The following is a 15717-nucleotide window of genomic DNA, read 5'->3' as shown; positions in this document are numbered from 1 at the left end:
GGGACTCAGGGCTGGCCTGTTGAGGCTCCTGCCTGCGGGAGGGAGTCCCAGGCTGGGCCGGGTTCCCTGCGCCTGAAATAGATCCATTGTTTACCCCTATTCATTGCCACATAAAAGCCAGATTTATGGGAACCGCGGCTTCGCGTGTTTCTCAGCCTGGCAGAGGCATGTGAGCAGCACCGCCCAGCCCACCGCCCTCGGGGCTCCAGACCCCACGTGCCTGTGAGTGTCTGCGGGGAGCTGGGCACCAGCCGCCCGCTTCCTCTGGCGGGCCGCCCACCTGGCCTCCCCCCGACTTTCTGTCTCTCCCCTCCCCGGTGTCGGTGCAAACAGCTTGATGAAAGAGCCCGTGCCTGTTTCACTCCTGGCTGGTTGTCCTGGATTCGCTGGTTCATCTAAGAAGCAGGTATTATGAACGGTGATGTGGGGCCAGGAGGCTGGCGCTGGGCAGGTGTCCAGCTGGGCCAAGAATGGCATCTCAGAATTAAAGGGCTGGAAGTGCCTTTGAACTATGCGCTAAATCTGTCTCCCTGGACGGCTGCAGGCAGCCCGCCAGCCTCCAGAGCAGAGCCTCACCTCCCGCTTTGCTCCCAGGGAGAAGTCAGCCACTCCCCAGATAAGCAGGAGGAATAACGAGCACACACTGCAAATTGAGAAATATTTTTAAAGTAAGAAAAGAAAAAAGATGATACCCCGTCCCCTCCCCTCCTCTGAGCAAATCCTCAGCATGAACAGCCCGGCATGGACAGACCCTCCCGCTGCCCCGACTCCCACCCAGGGTGCGCTGATGTTCGGTGCTGCGTGAACAGGCTCAGACCCCACACGTTTGTCCAAACTGCAACTCCTCACTGATGACTCACTGATGACACAGCACAACGGCCAGGTCTCTAGATCAGATCTATCCATCCCTTCCAACAGCCGATCATCCTCTAGCAGGGAGCTTCTCAGCCTTGGCACGGGGGCCAGCCTGGCAGCGGGGCACCTCTAGCAGCATGGCCTCCACCCCTCAGGTGCCAGGAGCAACCGGAGTCAGGACCCCCCAAATGTCTCCACTGTCGCATGTCCCTGGGTCCAAACTGGGAAAGTCTGAGGCCCCTGCTCTGCCCAGAGCCACGTTTATCAGCAACTGTGATGAACATCCCGGTGTCTCAGGGACCTTGTGAGTCTGTGCGACAATGTGGCAAACATCTTAAACCATATCTTATATTCATGGTTTTGCTTTATAGGATTGATTGCCACAAAGGTAGACTTACTTGAATTCCTGCAGCTGCAGGGTCAGAACTGTGTGGACTTTTCCAGAGCTCTGGAAGGCCCTAGCCGTTTGCTCACATAGTCACCTGGTTTTGTGCATTTTGCAGAAAACAAAAAAACAAAACAAACCCTGATGATTTTACTGCCAACCCGTCAAGCCTATCGCCTGCTCTGCTGCCTGAAGCGGCATGGTGGGCTGGCTGTGGGACTTGGGGACTGTGCAGGGGACCTCCCGCATGGGTGCTCAGGACACTTTATGGGGTCTACAGCCACTTACGGGCAGAGGTACGGCATCAGTCATTGTCCTGGGAAAGAGATGAGCTTGGAGGAATAGTCCCACCCCAGTACACTGCTTCTCCTGGGCCAACGACAGAAGGGGCCAGGACCAGAGGTCACGTCCCATTATGAAGGCACCACACGGCGCCTGGTACCGGAAGTAAGTGTGGGTGGAGGAGCAGAGGCAGGCTGGGCACGCACACAGCCAGAAGCTGCTCCGGAAAACCGCTCCCAGTGGAGGATTCCATCCCCACCTCTGGGCTGGCAAAACGCAAGCCCTCTCCAACCACAGACGAGGTGTCATGGTTCATTTCTGTGCAGCCCTGACTGGGCCAGGGAGGAGGGGAGCAGGCAAATGTCGCCTCAGAGGAGATCCGCGTTTGCATGGCTGGGCTGAGTAACGCAGGTGGGGGCGGCATGCCATCCACGGGGGGCCCCCAGAGCAGGGAGGTGCACCCGGGAGCATCTGCACCCTGCTGGCTGGGACAGCCCCCAGCTCCGCCCTTGGTCACCGGGCCCCTGCTTCTCAGGCTGCGGACTTGGGCTGAATGTCAGCTCCGGCATTCCTGGTTCCCAGCCCGCAGGCCTCTGACTGATGCACTTGGGGCTCAGTTAGACACCCGCCACCCACTTCCTCCTCCACTGGGAGAGGGCAGGATAGAACTGCAGAGGCCTGGGTCCGCAGGGCAGACACACAGAGCAAACTCATCATGGGACTCCAAAGGCAGGGCCCCCTATGCTCTGTGGGCACACGGCCATCCCAGCACCGCACCTGGCCTACCCCGCACATCGGCCCGGTCAGCCTGGTGGCTGCAGACGAAAAACAGTGCACAAGGTGCTGGGGGATCATTGGTCAGGCCACACATCACATAATCCACCGTGAGGACCCCAGTGCAGGTGTCTTAGGAGAGGCACTTATGCCGAGTCCCAGAGTCGGCCCCCAGAATGTTCCCCAAATCCAGTGGCTCTTGCCCCTCCTGCCCCAACCCCGCACAGAGCCTGTAGCCTAGAGGGCACCTCACTTTCCCCGGGTGCCTTCCACCAATCTGACAAACACCCTTCCCCACCCTGAACCTCTACACGCGCGAGGGTCTGGGATAGAACCCCAAACCTCTGCCCTGCCTGCCTCTCCCCTCCCTCAGTGCCTCCCAGGCTCACCAGACCCACCCAGCCTCTCAAGCACAGAACTGACCATGTGTCTGGTCCAGGGGTCAGTGAGTGGATGGCCCAGGACCCCAAAACCGACTGGGGTTTCGGAGCCACCATGGGGTCTTGGGGAGGCTGGTGGCACGTGCTGGGGGTTATTTGGAGACATGAATCTGTGTGCATCTGCACCAGGAGCCCCGTTGTGCCTGAAAACACCCCGAGGCTCAGTGCACACAGGAAGAGCATCAGTGAAGGCAGTTTTCATGGTGTCTGTAGTAAATGCTGTAAAGCACTTTGGTCTAATTTGTGACTTTTTTGGTAAGAAATTGTTTATCACATGTTGCATTTCTATTGAAGTCATGCCGTCTTTTGCTCAGTTCACATGCAGTGGGCATCCATGACCTCAGGGGCACCCTGGCTCGGGAGGGCCCGGCTGCCAGTCTGCAGAAGCCGCAGTGGCATCTCCCGCCTCGTGAATACGTGCTTCTGCCTGTCAGTGCTTGTTCGCGGCTGCTGGGGCGCTAGGACCGATAAATGTGCACAGGTCCCTTGGCAATAAAACTGGTTACGACTGGTGACCTCAGGTTGTGCGGCCACACGTCCTTGCCACCCTCCAGCTTTGCCAGCCATCCCCCGGCCCGGGGTGGCTGCCCACACCTGCCTCCTCTGGCCAAGGCGGCCCCTGCAGGCGGCCAGGTGCTGTCTGTCTTCATCCTCACCTTCTGCGCTGCTCAGCCTCTGTTTACCCTGTTCCTCCAGGGGGGTTGGCCACTGTCTGCCCCCAAAAGGTCAGCCCTGTGGGAATGGGCCCGGGCTTGGCTTGCCCACGGCAGCGTGGAGTGAGTGATGGACCACAGTGAGGACGAGGCCACGGGCGGGCAGGAGGAAAGGGGGGGCAGCCTGAGCACCAGGGCTGGCGCTCTGGGTCCCCTTGAGGTGGGCACGCTGACCCCAGGGCACACGAGGTGTCCCTCACGTTGGAGTGACTGCAGAGTCTAGGCTTCTTAGGAGACGGAACCTCAGGGTGCCACGAGGACACCAGAAGTAGGACTTCAGCGCGTGGGCCACGGGGAGCAACAGAGACGTTGCATGTGTGCTCAGCCGGGGCAGGGGACGTTTCATCCTCTTTGACAGGAAGGACGAGCCTGCAGCAGCCGTGCCTTTGGGGCCGAGCACACGGGCAGGCTCTGGAGGATCAGGGGAGGACCCACGGAACCAGCCACCAGTGTATCCTCAGGTGATAGAATCTTCCGGAGCAAGGTTCAGGTGCGCAGGGAAAGGAGGGTCCTCAATGGCCAAGGCTGGAAGTGTGCTGCAGGGAATCAGCCTGCCCCCCACTGTCCTTGCCTAGAGTGTGTGTGTACTTGCACACAAGCAAATGCACACACACACGAACCCACGTGTACACACATGCTCAAATTCATGACTGCACATATACACACTTGTGCATATATTCGCACACACGCTCCTGAACACAGAAATACTCATGTACACACCTACATACATACCTATGCATGCTCACACACACACACACACACACACACCATCCCACCTGTCCCCTCAAGAAGAGCCCAGCCTCCCCTGCATCAGTTGATTCTTCCATGTAGTGACGCCAGAGTGTCCTCGTCGCCCGGCCCTGTCCTCGGGCACAGAACAAGCCAAGGGCCCCACTGTCCCATGCAGAGGGACCCGGGCACTGCCCCGCGAGCCAGCCCCCAGCCCCAGCTCAGGAGAACAGAGCTGCTTCCCACCCACGTGCCGTGTGCAGCCCCCTCCTGAGCTCCTTGCTGCTCTTTGTCCTCCTGTGACAGGTGTCCTGCCTCCTGCGGGGGTCGTGGGTGGTGTTCAGAGATGGCTCACTGGGCCTCAACAAACTGGCTTTCAGGGAATTGATTTCTGGTGAATTGCCTAGCGGGTGGCATGGTGACTGATGGCCTCATTCTTAATGAAGCCTGAGACTGGCTTTCCTCCTGGAGTGACCAGGCAGGGCTGGAGAAGGGGGCCTGGGGCTGGGGGCACCCATGGCAGGAGGTTCCATGCCCGGCTGCCATCAGCACCCTGTGCCCAGGCCCACCCCAGGGCTGTGCGCAGCGGTTTTGATGTGAGTCACGGGTGGTCACGCACAGAACCAGGACTGGGGGTGGGGTCAGCGGGGCCAGTGAGGGCCGAGGCTGGGCCCTGGAAGAGCCGCAGAGCAGAGAGGGAGTGGACGCCAGAGACAGGAGGGGGTCTGCGGAGATGGCCACTGCAGGTCAGAGCCACAGAGGCAGAACCTTCTGGGCACAGCTGTGGGAAGGGGCAGCAGAGGAAAGGGCCTGGGGTCAGGACAGCAGGATTTTTAAGGGAGGAGGCCAGCCTTGGACGGTAAGGGGCTGCGCAGGCCCTGGTGCAGAGGGGCGGGATGCTGAGCCTCGTTGTGCTGCCAGGCCAAGCACCTGCCCGACCCGTGGGTGACCATGCCCCAGAGGCCTCTGCAGGAACAAAGGGTCGAGCATGGGGCAGAAAATAGTGCCTCCCGCTTAGGGTTGAGTGGTGTCCCCAGCATGATACGCTGGAGCCCCAGCTCCGCAGCTCCTAGGCCAGGGCTTTATTTTGGGAATAGGGTCATTACAGATGTAATTAGTCAGGGTAAGATGGGGCTACTGGGATGTGGGGGAGCCAATGCAATATGACTGCTGTCCTTTCAAGAAGAAGGACCTTTAGACAAGGATACACAGAGGGAGGTCCATGTGGAGATGGAGGCAGGTTGGGGACATGTGGCCATGTGCCACAGAATGCCCGGGGCCATCTAAAGGTGGAAGAGGTGGAAGGACCCACCCCCCAGAGCCTCTGGGGGGAGCAGGGTCCTTCCAACACCTCGGCCTTGGACTCTGGCCTCAGAACTGCAGGAGAATGTTTTCTGGTCGCTCTCAGCCCCCCGCCTGTGTGTAGCAGCCTCGGGAGATCGATGCCCCTCCTGTCCCCAGGGGAGTCCCGCGCTTAGGGGCTGTACCCCTCCTCAGGTGTGCAGCATTCTCCGAGCTGGCTGAGGGGGGGCTCGGCCCAGAAGACGCTTCTTCTTCAAGAGGCGACTCAAGCCTTCTCCTCGGTGCAGCTGGCCCTGGCCACCCGGCCAAGCCTGGAAGCGCTCGGCACCCAAGTGAGCAGCCGTGGGTGAGGGTCGTGGAGAGGCAGGAAACCGAGTCCTCACGGACCTGAACAGGTGAGCTCACGGTAAGTCTGATGACGGATGGATGCCCACACAGTTTCAAAAAACCTCTTCAAAATGTGTGTTAATTACATGACACTTTACAGTTACATAGTAACACAGTAACTACAGTTTAGAAGCCTGTGGACACCAACTTAGGCGATCAAGGTGAATCCCATCAGTGACAGGCACCCAGCACCATGTGCCAGTGGACAGGACACAGCAGGAAGGCCGGGTCCCACTGTGAGATGCCTGCCCCAGTGCGGGCACCTGGATTCGAGGTCCAGGGGGGAACATCCACAGGCCACACGGGGCGGCCACAAAATGACCCGCCTGCAGGCCTGGAGAGAGGTCAGCACAGCCAAGGGACAACGGGAAGCCCTGCCTGGTGGAAGGAGGCTCAGGAGGCCTGACAGCTGAATGGACACATGGTTTTGGCTGTAGGGACATTTGGGGATGGCAGCAAGTTTAACAGTGAGAGGTTAGAGTGGCAGTAGTGACCCAACATTGGTGTCCTGATGGGGTGGCTCCTGTGGGACCGTCCTCACCACTGCTCATCTTGTTCTGAGAGCACGGCTGGGGCACAGCCTGCACCCAACCTTCATCCAAGCCCATGTCTGCTACAGGGCTCTGGGCAGCTCCCTGGGCAGGCACGAGGAGGGTGGTGACCACCAGGTGGGATCAGCAAGCAGGCTGAGCCCCAACACCAGGGTGGGAGGCATGGAGGGCTGGTCAGGGGCCAGTTTCAGGGACTGCTGTGTCCCACCTGTGGCCAGGGGCTGGCCTGGCACTCCAGGGGCCTTGGTTGCCCTGGCTGAGCCGTCCTGCTCCACCAGGAGCCGTCTGTGATGCCCTCTGCACCGGGCATGCATTTTAGAGCTCAGCCCTGCAATCCAGGGCCGCCAATGGGCAGTGTGGACTTGAGGGAATGACCCCCCAGCTGCCCCAAGTGCAACAAATGCTGTCACCGTGAAACTGTTGTCCCTGCCCCAGGCCTGTGGGTAGCAGATGCCATAAATCCACAGGAGGGAGGGCCTGTGGAAGGGGCTGCTCCCTGCCAGGTCACACTAGGGGGTGTCTCGGGTACACGTCTCTTCAGGAAGCCAGGACTCGAATCAATGGGCATTAGATCAATGAGGCCTCGAATCAGCGCTTCAGAACCAGTGCCCCTAAATCCCAGGGAGCATCTCCTGCCTTCTCAGTGTGTGGCTTTGACCTCAGACCGCACCAGCCAGCAGAGGTCGGGACACAGCCTCTCCCAGTGTGGGCTCCCGGGCGTGGTCCACGTGGCGGGCGGGGCCCCGAGAGTCCGGCCTGGGGCACCCTGGAAGCTGACCCTGCTGGGATCTGTCAAGGGCGGGCTGGCAGGGCAGAGTCACGCATGGAGGGGCATGGGCTCCCCAGAGCACATGGCCCGAGTCCGAGTGGGAGTCCTGGCTCCTCCATGTGTCAGTGGCAGGACTCAGGCAGGCTGCCTGCCTTCACCTGCACCCAGGTGGGAGGATCAGAGAGGCCTGGCACGCTGTGTGCCCCTTAAAAACAGCAGTCTGCGGCAGGACAAAGAGGAACTGGGTGCTACCTGCAAGAGTGAGAGACCCTCAGAGGAGCGTGGGTGCCAGGACAGTGCTGGAGGAAGCCAGAGCCTCTGGAGCGCCGCCGGAATCTGCAGCAGGACTCAGCCCGCCGGGGGCCCTGGAAGGCTACCAGAGGCTGCCACCCGCCCCCCGTCCTCCTCTCTCTGGTGTCTGCTCTCTCTCCTCCTGAGGCCCGCCACCCCACCCTGAGCTTGGTGTCTGGCCTTAGGACACGGCTGTGACCAGACCTGCTGGTGGTGACCCCACATGACCTCCAGGCTCAAACGTGGCTGACCTCCTAGGTCACTTCACACCCTGGAGAGACTCGCATGCTTCCCTGGTCACGAGCCCACCCAGCTTCACTGTCAGAGGACCTGGGTCATCCCGCCTGGGAGCTGGGTCACCGACACTGTCCCAGGGCCTGAGGCCCCCTCATTTCCCGTCTGGCCTGGAATGCCCACCTGTAAACACAGGTGTTTGGCAGGGCGGCCTGGAAACTCGGGGCTCTGTCTTGCGGTCAAGGAAGCATCAGCCTGGGGGCCCCCGCCTGGCAAGTGCAGGGACCAGGGCTGACCGTAGGGGATTCTCCGCTCACTCTGCCTTCCTCCGCCTCTGCTCCAGCTCGAACCCGGCGCCTGCCAGGAGCCAGTGTGACTAGCGGGCACAGGGAGGACATGGGATGCATACCCTTCATCGGCATGGGAATAGTGACCGTGCACCCCGACTCCCAAGGCAGCCTGTGAGTGTCCGTGGCCCTGGCATGACTATTAAGTGTCCCTCTTTTACTTCAAAAAGTGCACTGGCCGTGTGGGACCCTATATGGCGTCCTGAGGCCCTGGGCACCTGGGATTTGGGATTTGAACTCGCCGAGCAGGTGAGAGGCCCGCGGGGTCAGCCCGGACACCCCCAGCCACACCCTCGCCTCGTGTGCAGGACATTCCACCCTCCCCGGAATCCAGCTCTGATTCCCTGAGGAGCCCGTAGGCGGCAGCCACCCAGACAAGCTGCCTCTGTGCCAGGCGCTGCTGGGAGCCGTGCCTGCTGGGAGCTGTGGATCTTTTTCTGCTCCGAGTAGAAATGCTGGGAGATTAGATTTTCCGAAGAGGCTGAATGCTTAGTTTTCTTTAGTCTCAAGTGGCAAGTGCTTAACAATGTGATTCCAGGGCTGTTTATTAAGTTGAGCTGTATTTTGCTGCTTTATTAAGTCAACATTATCGAGTCAATTGAGAATTTGATTTTCAGGCCTGATGTAGAAGCCTGTTTATATGACCAAGTTAATCATGAAAAAGGTGATTCCGTTATCCACATAGTTTCATGCACTTAGTTTTGGTTAAAAGATGAAAGACTCAACTATGATCAAATTGCCTTTTGGTTCCTGGCCTGGCTTTGGGTAGTGATTTCTTTACTTGTGCCGTGTAAATCAAATACTGGTGCTTCACTTGGGTTATTAAAAGAAAACTATGCTATTAATTGGGCATGAAATACTAAATCACTCCACAAAGGGTACCCGCGGCAGGCGTGTGTCCTGTGCGTCCCACGCTGGGCTGCTCGGCCCCACTTGCCTTCATGGAGACCTGGGGGGTGTTCTGAGGTCTGAGGGCCATAGAATCAGACGTGAGTTGTCTTTCAGATGAAAACTTTCATCAGAGGATGATGAGGCCATTCTCCTATTGCTGGCATCATCCGTGCTGAATCTTCTGCCATCTCTTTGCATCTTAAATGGGTATTACTTTGTGCGCCCCCATGCTGTGCCCTCCTGCCAGGGTCTGCCTCATGCAGGTCGGTTGGTGAGGACCTCACTGAAGTTCCCCTGTGTGCCCAGCACTGGGGACACTGATGGTGGGGGGTGCTCCTGGGGGGCTGAGCACTAACAGCCCGATGGGTGGGTGGTTCCCATTGGTTTTCTCGGCAGCCTAATGAATCACCACAAATGCAGCAGCTCAAGGCGACCCCACTCACCATGCCTGCAGGTCGCCGGTCCAGCCCCAGCCCAGCTGCGTTCTCCGCTCAGGTCTCACCAGGTCTCACCAGGGTATCGGCCAGGCTGTGTTCTCATCTGGAGGCCTGACTAGGGAAGGATTTCCTCCCACCTGATGTAGGTTGTTGGCATAATTCATTTCCTGTGGCTGAAGGGTCCACGGCGGCTGCTTCAAGGCCCAGTGGGAGACTCTCACCCCGGTCTGCTGAGACCCGAGTCTTCCATGCCCCCAGTCAAAGGAGCAGTGACCCCGTCAGCTCTGCCACCCTGTGTGAGCTTAGGAGCAAAGGCCACAGCTCCAGGCACAGCCAAGTCAAGGGGATCATGCAAGGGTGTGTGACACACGGGGAGGTGGGTTTGAGTAAAGGGGTGTTTCCGGTCAGCAGGAGCAGGTAGTATTTGACACCTGCCAGCAAACCAGCAGCTGAGGGCAGGGGGTCCCAGGGACAGCCGTAAGTGAGGCTAGAAACCTGAGCGTGCCAGCTTGGGGACTGACTTCATTTTACAAACAGGGGAGCCAACCATTGCTGTTGAACTGTTTTTTGAGCGTTAACAGGAAGACAGGCAGACAGTGGGCTGGGCCAGAAACCTGAGTTCCTTCAGGCTCGGGAACCTCGGAAGGGTGAGCCCGCCCTGCCCCACCTCCAGCCCTGCCCATGGAGCCCGGCTGGCCCCAAGGTGCCGAGCAGTTCCCACGGCTGTCCCACACGGGCCACACACGTTCCTGCAGGTGTCATGGTGGAGCAGTGCCCATGGCTTCAAACTACTCCCTGGGCACCCACGGCTCCAGGAAACAGGCTGATCAGGCTCTGGCAGCTGAGTTCTAGGCCTTCTGGGACAGTGTTTTATTGTTGCCCAGGGAGGCTTCTGTGGCAGATTTCAGGCGCTGCCACCCCCCACCACCATGGAAGTGTTTAGGTTCATGGGGTCTCCAGAAATTCCCGCCACAGCACAGCCCACAGCCTGGGCCTCGTGCTCTTTGCTCCCCAGGGCAGGCTGCACCTCCAGGGGCAGCTTCCACTAACGAAGCGTTCCTGCCACAGACGCAGAGAGGTGCCCTCCACTGTCTCTGGCACCCTCACTCTTTCCTGCTGGGCTCTCAGTGGGGAGAAAACAGGCTTTCTTTCTGATCCCAAGCTTAACTTTGATCCACACACTTGTCCCCTGGCATTTGCCAGGAGGAAGAGAATGCATACCAAATGGGAGATTTAGGGGAAACTGGGATGACTGCAATACATATTTTCAAGCATTCCAAAATAACAAAGAGGTGCTAGACACAAAAACAAGAGGCTTCACATCACACAGCCGACCATGGTGGAGGCGGAGCCTCGTGCCCTTGACCTCCAAGCCACAGTGGTGAGGCGGCAGTCCAATCGCAAAGCTGTGTCCAACATTTTATTTTCTCAGATTATTGATGAATTTGTCACACAGGACAGAATAAAAGGCTTCTTCAAGTGAAGACAGAGCACATCGCCTACTCCCTTCCGATCCCCAAGCCTGAAGGGAAGCCCAAGTCACTGAAGGGAAAAACACTAAGAATTTTCTAGTTCTTATTTAACTTCTTAAGTAGCCTACTTGAAATATTTAGAATACCCAGAATAATGACAAATGCTTCCTTCCTCCATTTTGTGTCCATCCCCTGCCCCGCCCCCACCAAAATAAACAAATGCAAGCACAGGTATCATTCAGTGAGGATAAATACATGCTTAAGGAGCAATATTCAAACTTCACCGAAGTGTATGACATAAAAAAGTGCCAGTCTGCCTCCCACCCCATCTGGCGAAGTCCAGTTAACAGGTGTCAACATACTCTTTTGCATATGTGTAATTTACTTGATATCTCTGAAATCCTCTCCAGATTTGTTTATGACCTGCTTGATTTACCTGCTGTACCCTGGACATCTTTCTATATGCAGAGACATAGGTCTTAAGGTTCCATTTTAGCACTAACTCAACTTGGAGTTGAAATAAAAATTAAGGGAATGGATTTTTAACTGATTTTACTAATTGTGGGAACTTTTTCTTTATATTTTACTTCTTCTTCCTAATGTTCAGAGTTCAGTTTGACTCAAAACTCAAGTAAGCCAGAATAATTTCTGACTTGTTAAACTTTTCTGCCTCAATTTTTTTTTTTTTTTACCATAATCAAGTTGCTTTTATTTCCTGATCATATTACTTACAAATAAAAAAAAATTTTTAATAAAAAAAAAAATCCTGCCTCAATTTTCTAAAAAAATCAGTGGGGTTGGAAATAATAGTAACTTGTCCCTTCCCACTTCCCCTCACCTCCTCCATTTCTGATGGATCAGGTTTGGGGAGCAGAGGGATGAGGGGGTGATGGGGGGGCCCGCTCCTCCATCACTCGGGGAAGAGGCATGGCCGGGGGCTCGGGGACCAGGCGCAGAGGGGGAGCTGCAGGTGGAGACGCATCTGGCCTGTGGTGGGATGTCCGGAGGCCTCCTTGGGAGGAGGCCACTAAGAACCAGCAGCAGAGCCCAGGAGAGGCTGTTAGAGTAAAGCCTGAGGGGACAGCAGTGTGAGTGAACCCATTTGGCCCCTTCTCAGCAGCTGCCTGATGTCCTGCTGAGTGAAGGCACGTCCTTAGCCCTCCTGACTGAGGACGACCAAGTTGTTTTGTTCATTTGTGCAGCACACATGCAGCGAGAGCCTTAAAAGGGACGATTCCTGACCCGAGCTTTGGGAATGCAGCAGGAAACCAAAGGGTGAAGCGTCTGCTCTTGTGGGACTTTGGGGTCAGTGTGCGCAGGCGACCAAACACAGTGCGTAGGGTGTCCATGCGTGCAAGCACTGGGGGTGAGGGAGGGGGCTGGTTTTAAATAGGGCAGTTGGGGAAAGCCTCTGGGTGGTCACATGTGGGCCAGGACCTGAGGGCTGTGGTGGTGAGAGAGTGAGTCAAGCAGGTGCTGGAGAAAAGCATTCCAGGCACAGGAACCAGCGTGTGCAAAGGCCCTGGGGCAAGGACATGGCCAAGAAACAGAAGCATCCTCCATGGTCGGGAGGACTGTGCAAGGGTCAGCTGTAGGAGTGAAGGTCAAAGGGTAAATGAGGACTGACCACATAACGTCTTTAAGACAATTTTTGACACAGTGAACTGCACATAAGCAAAGGGTACAACTTGATCATTTTTAATACATATGTAACTCCTAAAACTGTCATGACAATCAAGACATGGCCCATATCCGTCACTGCTAAAAGTTACCTGGGGCTCCTAGTGACCCTGCAACCTTTCCCACCTCCCCCACTGCTGGGTGTAGATATTTTTCCAAGTGGCTATCCGATTGTTCCAGGATCGCTTTTGAAAACTTTCCTTTCACCACTGAATTGTCTTTGCACCTTGTGGAAAATCAGTTGTCCATATATGTGTGGGTCTGTTTCACTGAATCTGTCTGTTTGCCAGTATTACACCATCCTGGTTACTGTAGCTTTATAATAAGTTCTGAAACCAGATCGTATTAGTCCTCCAACTTGTCCATCTTTTTAAAGTTGTTTTGGCTATTCTAGGTCCTTTACAATCCATATGGATGTTAGGATCAATTTGTTATTTTCCTCGAGACCCTCCTGGGGCTTTGGATCGGGAATGCACAGACAACACCCATCACAGTGTGAAGAGCTGGTGTTCCGACCACATCGAGTCTTCTGGCCCATGAGTTTGAAATGTCACTTCCATGGTTTTCAGAGCACAGGTTTTGTACCCTGAAAGATTTGTTCCTAAATATTTTGTATTTTCTGTACTATTGTAAATGCTATTCTTTAAATGTCAACTTCCAATTGTGTGTTTCCAGGATATAAAAATACAGTTTATTTTGATAGGTTGGTCTGGCGCCCTGCAACTGTGCTAGACTCCACTGGTAGCTCCGGGGACTTGTTTGTGCACACGTGGGGCTCTCACGTGGACGATCAGGTTACCTAAGCGCAGTTTACGTTCTTTCCCAATCTAGACCCTTTAGTTTCTCGTCTGACGTACTGCACCGCCAGACCTTGAACAGCGGTGGTGAGCACAGGCCTCTCACTGTGCTCCTCACTGCTCAAGATGACGTCTGCGTCCCATTGGTGCCCTCCACCAGGCTGGGACACTTTGTTTTATTAGTAATTTGCTCAGAGGCTGCTTGTTTTGCTCTGTTTTTTAATCAAGAATGGGTGTCGGGTTTTGTCACAGGCATTTTTAACACCTACTAAGAGAATCTTATACAAAACATTTCGTTTAATATTAATTTTCGAATGTTAAGCCAACCTAACATGCCTGGTATAAGCTACAGTTAGTCATCTGAATTACTTTTTTGTCATAGCATCGGGTCTGCCTGGATAAAGTTTGGTTAAGAGACAATGACCTGTAGTTTTCCCATAACGTCTCTGGCTTTGGCAGCAAGGGGACGTGGCTTCCTGGGTGCTGGGAAGCGCCCCCCCCCACACTTTGGTGTGCTGGAGGAGCTTTGGGGGGGGTTTCATTTCTTCCTTTCATGTTTGGTTGAACCCATCAGTGAATCCATCGGACCTGGAGTTTTATTGATGGGGAGGCTTTTAACCGCAAATTCAACTCGTTTAATAGATATGTGGTTATTAAGACGTGTTTCTGCTTGCATGAGCTTTGGTAATTTCAAGGAATTTGTGTGTTTCATCTAAGGTGTCAGGTTTATTAGCGCAAAGTTGTTCATAATATTCCTTTTTAATATCTGTAGAATCTGTCATGATGTCACCTTCTTGTTCCTGATATTGATGATTTGTGTCTTCTCCCTTTTTTTCTCATCAGTCTGACCAGGGATTTATCACTTTTATCGATCTACTCCAAGAACTGGCTTTTGATTTCATGGATTTCCTAGATTTTTTCCTTTTTTTTCTGTGTCATTGGTTTTCACTCTAACCGTGATTCTCCCCTTTCTGCTACTAACATTGGGTCAGTTCCTCTTCATTTTCTAGTCTTTTAAGGCGGAAGCCGAGGTCAACAGTGTGAGCCCTTCCTCTAAAAGAGCGTTTAGTGCTACAGAGGCATCCTACAAGTTTTGACACAGTGTATTTTTGTTTTTTATTTAGCTCGAATAATTTTCTTATTTCCTTTCTGATTTCCTCTTTGAACCACAGGTCATTGAAATGTGCTTTCTCTTTCCCAAATTTTTGTGACGTTTCCAGATATCCTGCTATGGATTCTATTTTAACTCCATTTTTGTTAGGGAACATGCTCTGTATTCCTTGAATCTTTTTAAACTCACAAAGCCTCACTTTACAGTCCTTCATATGGTCTAATCTCGATTCAAAAGTGCACTTGGAAAGAATGCGTGTGCTGCTGCTTGTGGGGGAGGGTTCCCAGAATGTCAGCTGAGTCACGTGTTCGGTGGCGATGCTCAGGTCCTCTATGTCCTTACTGGTTTTGTTTACTTATTTTTTTCAATTACAGGGTGAGGGGAGTATTAAATACACAAGACATTTCCACTTTTCCACTGTTATAAAGCATGCGGCATTGAACATCCTCCTACGTTTGTTTGCGGCCTGGTGTCTGTTCCCTGGGGGCATTCTAGGCCTTTCCACTTCATAACAGAGATGGTCTTCCTGACAGCTGTGCCCCGGGGTTCCTGCCAGCAACGTGTGGGCGTGGACTCAAGGCACTCCCGGCGGCTGGCGTGTCCGGGACGTTCTCCGGAGGTGACATCAGGGGCGACCCCAGAAGCTCAGTCTGCAGGCCAAGGATGCGAGAGCTGGTGCTGCGACCAAGGGACCTGCCGTCAGAGCAGACGGGCACCCTGGGCACTCATGCTGTTGGGCAGCCGTCCCCACACCTCCAGAACCTCTCCATCCTCCCAAACTGAAGCTCTGTGCTCTTTAAACACTGGCTCCCCATTCTCTGCCCCCCAGCCCTGGCCCCTACCATGCTACTCTCTGTCTCTATGCTCCGGCGACTCCAGGGGCCTCAGATCCATGGGGTCACACAGCGTGTGTCCCCTGCCTGGCCCATTCCACTCAGCATAACACCCTCAAGGTTCGCCCACTGTCACCTGGGTCAGAATCTCCTCCCTTCCAGAGGCCGTGTGGCCCCGTCGCGTGGGCGGGCCACGTCGTGCTCACCCGTCCTTCTGTCGGTGGGCACCGGAACTGCTTCCACCTCTGGGCTGTTGTGCCTAGTGCTGCGGTGAGCACGGTGAGCAAGTACTTGTTCCAGACCCTGCCTCCACTTTTGGGGGGTATATATTCAGAAGGGGAATACTGCATAATATGGCAGTTCCATGGTTAACTTTTGGGGACCCACCGGCCAGCAGCTGCACTGTTTCATGTCCCACCAGCAGTGCACAAGGGTCC

At 55.2% G+C, this 15717-nt stretch overlaps 1 long non-coding RNA gene across 3 annotated transcripts; it reads left to right on the top strand.

The window, feature by feature from the left end:
* Positions 1-127: 127 nt before the first annotated feature.
* On the top strand, positions 128-15423 carry LOC118920415 (uncharacterized). Of its 3 annotated transcripts, XR_008998400.1 has the most exons (4): positions 128-222; positions 334-406; positions 595-668; positions 1521-1603. It is a non-coding gene; the product is annotated as an uncharacterized LOC118920415 (long non-coding RNA). The 3 variants fall into 3 exon arrangements; XR_008998399.1 differs by lacking the exon at positions 1521-1603 and adding an exon at positions 14822-15423 and having other exon boundaries at positions 152-406; XR_005027900.2 differs by having other exon boundaries at positions 152-406.
* Positions 15424-15717: the final 294 nt, after the last annotated feature.

Source organism: Manis pentadactyla, chromosome 6 (assembly GCF_030020395.1).
Source record: "Manis pentadactyla isolate mManPen7 chromosome 6, mManPen7.hap1, whole genome shotgun sequence".
Classification (NCBI taxonomy): Eukaryota; Metazoa; Chordata; class Mammalia; order Pholidota; family Manidae; genus Manis; species Manis pentadactyla.
This window is presented reverse-complemented; position numbering and strand designations above follow the sequence as displayed.